At 41.4% G+C, this 6,664-nt stretch overlaps 1 protein-coding gene across 1 annotated transcript in view; it reads right to left on the reverse strand.

The window, feature by feature from the left end:
- The window catches only part of PIP4K2A (phosphatidylinositol-5-phosphate 4-kinase, type II, alpha), a 188,622-nt gene that overhangs the window by 180,408 nt on the left and 1,550 nt on the right, over window positions 1-6,664 (reverse strand). The window lies entirely within an intron of this gene.

Raw genomic sequence — 6,664 nt, forward strand, 5'->3', positions numbered from 1 at the left:
AGGGGAAAGTTGGGACAAGGCGGGTAAGATCTCCAAGCCACTTGAAAAGTGTTCAGTTTTCTTTTCCTCTTCAAGTTTGTTTTTATTTTTTATTGAAGTATAACTGCTTTATAATGTTTTGTAAGTTTCAGGTGTGCAGCAAAGTGATCCAGTTAAATGTGCATAGGGCGGCCTCTGGAAGGTTTTCAGTGAAGAAGCGACAGGACACTGTTGACGTCTCAGAAAGATGAGCGACCTGCCATTGCTGTTGAGAACCTGATGCAGACAGGGCAGGGTGGCCAGAGGCAGACCTAAAGCCTCCCGTGTGTTCTAGAGGAAGAGAATTCAACTGGGGAGAGACAAATATGCAGAGTCAGGACTTGGAGCTGGGAGTCGCGAAGGTGGGGGTGAGGCAGAGAGAAGGATGGAGGTTGGTTCCTGGGTTTGGGGCTTGAGCACCTGGGTAGATGGTGTCTGTTGACTGAGATGAGGAAGAAACTGGATCAGGGCAGGTAGGACAGGGCAGGGGGAGGAAACGAAGAGTCCTAGTGGGGACGCATCTGAAGTGCCCATTGGGCATTCGAGTGAAGATATCGAATAAGACACTGAAGATGGAGCTGGCAGGGAGGTCAGAAGGGAAGATACACATTCCTCAGTTATCAGCATGGGAAGTCACAGGGCCAAATAAGGTCACACAGATGAAACACATTCTGAAGTTCTAGAAGCAGACACTGAGATCCTAGGGCATCTCAACATGGAGAGACTGCACGGGGAGAGGAGGAGCTCCATGAGGCACCTAGGGAGTGAAGGAAAACAATAAAAAAAAACAAAAGAAGATGGCCCCAAGAAGGAGCACCCCAGAGTAGGGAGCATTGTCCAATACAAAGTGAGACAACGATGGCAAAACAAGTCTTTCTCCAACTCAGTGGCCACCATCCATAGGTGGCTCTGGAGCACTTGATAGGCAAACCTGTTTTAAAACTTCCTATAAGATTTTTCATGAATAAATTTTACATATGCTATCTTCTTAGATGCTTTGAATAAAAGTAATGACTTTCTTTCTATTAAAGAAAAATTGTTTTCCTCCTTATGACTAGCCAATACCTAGTCAAAGCCTTTCGGAGAAGGCAATGGCACCCCACTCCAGTACTCTTGCCTGGAAAATCCCACGGACAGAGGAGCCTGGTGGGCTGCCATTTATGGGGTTGCACAGAGTCGGACACGACTGAAGCGACTTAGCAGCAGCAGTAGCAGTCAAAGCCTTTAAGGCTAAAGAAGGAAAGAAAAGATCACTAAAGAGGGCAAGAAATTATTAGTTCTGGCCCCGGCCCAGCAGCACAGCTCCATGGTTAAGTGTACAGGGCTGAATCCCACCACCTCCTAGCACTATGATCTCAGCAGGGAATCATTCATACATGCCTGTTCCTACCATGTATGATTCTTCCCGCCTGCTCCATGCTCTCCTGGCTTTCCACCCCACACCACCTTCAACTTACTCTTGGAATGGTTCTTAACTGGGTTCTCCAAACCCCTGAAGTTGTCCATGGATAGAATTCAGCAGATCTGTGAAGGGTAGGATGTACCCTATCCATTTTCATTCATTTGTTCAAAAACATTAATCTGAGAAGGGATCCATAGCCTTCATTGGACTGCCATGGTGGGGGGGTGGGGGCGGTCCATGGCACACGCGCACGCACACACACACACACACACACACACACACACACAAAAGGAAACGTGAATAAAAGTATATACGGGGAAATAAGCTAGGAGGTAGTTTTTAAATGTCCTCAGATGATTCAAACACACAACAAATTTTTGAGAAGCACTTGTCTAATGCTGATTAATATGCTACCAGCCTAATGGCATCTGAATTTGTTCATTTTTAAGGTACAATTACTGCCAATTATAGTGCTCGTCTTTAAATACATTATCTTACTTGACCCCAAATAATCCTGTGAGATAGCCATCATCATCTCCATTGTAAGAATGAGTAAACTGAGGCGCAAGTGGAGAAACATTGATGGAGGCAGGACTTGAACCTAATCTGTCTGAGCACAAGACATTTGGCCAAATTGTCCCAATTCTCTTAAATTCCAAAATTTGTATTTCCAAAGGTATGTTGGCAGAATTAACTACTCTGGTTGACCACATTTTCTAATCAACATAAGGCAGGTTTTGTTTGTTTATTACAATTCTTGCTGTAGCAAAAATGTAGCAGACAATCCTGTCATAGAAAGAGAAATCCCTGTCTTGCCAAGGGCATCATTCTGAATATTCAAGTTCACTCTGAGGTAGTCAATGAACAGAGAAGAAAATGTATTCTGTCCTCAGGATATAATCCCAAGTTTTAGAGGGTATAAAAATATTTCCCTAATAATACATTTTGCATGTGTGTGCCTGGCATTATTCTTTTCTCTATAAAGTAAAGAGAAGAAAAAAAAATTGTCTGAGACTAGTTCTTCAATGAATGGTTATTTGGGTTCCATTCACGTTTGATCTATTGTCTAGCTCATTATGGTTTTCATTTAACTGCCTCATTCCATTCCATTTAGTCAACATTTCACAGTTACTCGTTTCACTTTTAAACCCGTTTCCTTCTTTTATCTTTTTCAGTGCCCAAATAGAAACCCGTGAACCTAAAAGGCATCACTATTTCGCAATACCATTGCAAGTCTAGGATCTTGATGAGAACATAACAAAGGCTACAGCGCTCAGCTCAGATAACGGCGTATTTGCCAAAACACACAAACATGGGGCCTGGGCACCAAGACACTCACTCAGCTCCAGTACCAGGGTGCACGCCTGCCTGATGCTGCCTGCCCATTCTGTGGGGAACTGTTCTTCCTCAACTCCAATGAGCAAGAGCCGTCACCTTTTCACAACGGCTCGATCCAAGAAATGCCTCCACTGATGGAAGCTGGACCAGTCAGAATCCTTCCATGGGATGTTTATGAACAGAATCAGAGACAGAAAACCCCTTTGTGGGGAGTGGAGGATTACAAACAGTGAAATTCAAGAAGCATTAGTTCTCTGCTCATGGAGGAAACCTGACAGCTATGAGTAAGAACAAAACCAAAACAGACAGAAAAGTCCCAAGAGCACCCAAGCACTGGCTCCAGTTATTCATGATGCCCAGCCTAGCCCTGCTCTCCTGGTTTGCTTACCAATTCATCCTTCCACTGTGACTTCCAAAACCCCCCTAATATTTCAGAATTTGGCCTGTTGTTCATCCACATTTCCATGGCTCGCAACCAAAAAAAAGAAAAAAAAAAATCTAAACATTAACATTAATGTTGATTACTTCTAAACACTACATTTGTTTTAAGCAAGTTTTACATCCTTTAAACTTTTTCTGTCCAAAAGGTCTTCCTATAGATATTTAAACAGGCTTTTAAATACTCATTTCTAAAAAGCTATTTCACTCCCATAAAAATCTTTCAGAATATCTATTTAAAACAAGCCCTGGCTCCTATCATTCTATATGTTCCACACACTATTAAAAATACTGTAAGAAGCTAACTGCCTGATCATTTTTAGTTTAATTCCAAATGTAACAAGACAAAATTGCCTTCTTAAGTCATCTTTTCCTTTTATGTATTCAATTATATTCTCCACTTAAAATACTTAAAATAAAAATTGGCAGTGGTCCATTCACTGATGGGTATTCTAAGTCAGAAAGCAGTAACATATCAAATTAACCACATAAAGTCAAGCTTTTTCTTGTCACTGAGAATTATCACCACAATGGACGACTTGAAATTTTCCACCTTAATTACAAGTTTCTACATTTCGATCAAATAGACTTGGACATAACAGACTGCAGTGCAGTCCAACTACATACAATCAATCCCACAAACTCTTAGTTCACACGTCTCTTGCCATCACCACAGATTTCCTAGCCTCTAGCCATGGCCTTGAAAATTCCCTGAGAGTGGCTGCATTTGCAAGGTTATAATAGTCATGTAACTGTTGTTATGTACTATTACTTTTCTATAATAGTCCAACTCTATCATTATTCTTTCTTTTGTCATGCATTATTACTCTTTCTAGTCTGGGGACCCTAAGTCAATGCTAGGAACCTAATTGACTGTAAAAGTAGTTGAATCCTAAAGTTAGGGGGAAAAGTTGGAAATCATCCAGTCCAATAACCTTACTTCACAGAACAAATATCGATGCAAAAATAGTTAATAGGCCCAAGGTCAACAGAGTTAGAAAAAGAATGGGAACACAGATCCAATGAGCATTTTACTGTGGTGTATAGATATTCCCAACATTATAAGATGCCTACATGATCCTCAGTGTAGCAAATGACTACAGAGTAGTAGTTTCCCCTTTAGTGGTCCAAATACAAATTGTAAAAGCAAGAAATTGCAATCTTCATGACATCTTTTCCCATTAATTTTGATTACATTATAAATGTACAGAAGGGGACTTCCCTGGTGCAGCGGATAAGATACCACCTGCCAATGCAGGGGACATGGGGTTTGACCACTAGTCTGGGAAGATTCCAGATGCCAGGAGCAACTAAACCCATGTGCCACAACTACTGAGCCAGTGCTCTAGGGTGTACAAGCTGGAACTACTGAGCCCAAATGCCTAGAGCCTGTGCTTTGTGAGAAGAGAAGCCACTACAATGAGAAGCGCACTCACCCCAGTGAAGAGTAACTCTCACTCAACGCAACCAGAGAAAGCCCGCACAAAGCAATGAAGACTCAGCACAGCCAAAAATAAAATTAAATAAATGAATAAAATTATATAAAAAGAAGAAGAAGAAGAAATATAGAGAAGGACTGATTTGAATGATCTCTTTCTGCTCCACCAGGCTTTCCCAAAAGTCTCAATTCATACACAACACAACTGACAAATTCATTCTTATACTATACTGTAGACTTTGGTGCACACAAGGTCATATGAAAACATTTATCTAAGACTTTGTTACCTAAAATGAAATCAACCAGAAACACATGGCATCTGAGCGCTTAGATTTCATCTTTATATATACGTCCTTTCTTAAAAAAAAAAAAGAAAAAAAGTAAACATTTTTAAAAAGAAGGCTGTGAAATAGACCTTTCTTATGTCAACTCAGAACCCTCAAAAAAAAAGATACCTGGACAAAAACATGAGGAGCATTTTTAGCAGTCCTTTGTACAGAAGCTACCATAATATGTCTGATGATATATATTTGTTGAATGAATAACATGGTTATATTTCATACTATGGAAACTTGACTTCTCTGGATGACTACACTTAGACTTGCAAACTTTTCTTGAAAGCAAAAGAAAATGCACTATCTACAAATCACACATTATTTTTACAAACTTTACATAGTTTCAAAATATTTCCAATTAGCAAGAAATTCTAAAACAGATGTAGCAATTAAAAAATACAAAGTACCAACAGAAGTGGTTACAGTAACACACACAGGATTACAAGGTTTCTAAAGTAAACTGGCGTTGGGACTAAATTCCCAGAGAGCAGGCTCTTCCAGTGGCATGTTATGGCTACTAGTTTAGTAAGTTAAACTCTCAGACACAAACACTCTCCTGACCAAAACACCAGCACTTCAAAGGAGATAAAAGCATCCATACATACAGAACTAACATTAATTTTTTTAAAAAAGCAACTAACAACAAGATAATTTTAAGAAGCTTAACAAATTTAAAACATAACTCTGAACTGTGCATGTATTACATAAGAAAAAATAACATTTTATTTACTGTAATAAAATGGGGGGGAGGTGGAGGATGATGTAGTAGTGTCTGCTGTTGCAAAAGCCTGCTAAACAAGTTGTGAGGAAGTTAAACTTCAGTGGATCAGGCATTAGGCTTGATAGAAATAATCATGTTTCAACCTTCTTAAAAACAGTCACACCACGCAAACACAATCAATTCTAATACAGTTTCACCTTTCCCCCAGCTCAGCTAGGGAAAGAAAAATACAAATACGATGGTTTTGAACCATTTCAACTAAGTTCATTACATTGAGAATGTTCTTTTAAAAGACCAGCATGGTTTTCCGTCATTTCCATTATGCTGTAAAGGGCCCATAGACATCCATCGAAATCAAAAGTACGGAAGACAAGCCTACATACACTTATCCCCAGACGCCGACTGACTGCAGTGGGTAGGTCATGGTCAAAATTCACAGGCTCATTTAAACTTTCACGGCTCAGCCAACAGCTCCTATCGGGTTTCCTGATCCTAAGGTGATTAAAACTGCAAGAGTTTCTCGCTGTTAAGATCAGCAGGAGGCTATTTCGGACCCCCAGACCGCAGTCCGCATAGCCCGCAGCCGCGCATCTTCAGCACCTTGGCTTGTGTGTTAGGCTAGCCTTTCCAAGCCAACCTTCCCAGGCCGTCTCCTCCAGCTTTTGAAATAAACCCCCGAAACGGGTGCAGTCAACTCAAGATCGCCTTCCACCGCGCCCGCCGAGACCCCCCCTTCTGCGGTCATCCCCAGGCCGCCCTTCCGCAGGCGGCGACTTCGGCCTGGCTCCCCAAAGTGGGGGAGGAGATGTGCGGAGCAAGACGCCCCGCCAAGCAGCTCTTCAGCAGGCACAGCGGCAGGGCGAGACGGGAGGAGAGTAGGGAAAGATGCTAAACGCCAGTGCCATATATACATTGCCTTTTTCTTCGCCAGAAAGATTCCTTGTGTCCAAGAATAACGCCTTTAAAGGGGAGGG

The sequence above is a fragment of the Bison bison genome, unplaced genomic scaffold, assembly GCF_000754665.1.
Source record: "Bison bison bison isolate TAMUID 2011002044 unplaced genomic scaffold, Bison_UMD1.0 scf7180017864461, whole genome shotgun sequence".
Taxonomy (NCBI): Eukaryota; Metazoa; Chordata; class Mammalia; order Artiodactyla; family Bovidae; genus Bison; species Bison bison.